Below are 394 nucleotides of genomic sequence, written 5' to 3' on the forward strand. Positions count from 1 at the left end.
CCCACCACCTGCTGGCTCCAGGTGGACAGGTGAAAGAGCAGAGAGTATCAAGATGGTTAGAGGAGGAAACATCGGAGAGACTCACGACTATTAGTTTTTATGTAGCCCGTGAAGCTAAAGGAGATAGGTAAGTTTGTGTATAGTAGAGATGTATATAGCATAGCACTTTAAAAGCTGCAAATCATGTGATGTTTGTGGTCATGGCTGAAGTCTTCCTGTGGTGGACTTTATTTTTGACTCATACAGACAATGTTTGTCATCAAAGGCTGTTGGTTTATGGTATTTATTATCCACTGTCATTTATTTACTTCACAGGTACAGAGGCCGATATTATTTAGTCAAGAAAAAGAGCTCAGATCACACTGTGCTGTCACTTCCTGTGGAGAGCCCCCCC

Source organism: Seriola lalandi, unplaced genomic scaffold, assembly GCF_002814215.2.
Source record: "Seriola lalandi dorsalis isolate HSWRI2012SDOR001 ecotype SW California unplaced genomic scaffold, Sedor1 jcf7180002054979, whole genome shotgun sequence".
NCBI lineage: Eukaryota > Metazoa > Chordata > Actinopteri > Carangiformes > Carangidae > Seriola > Seriola lalandi.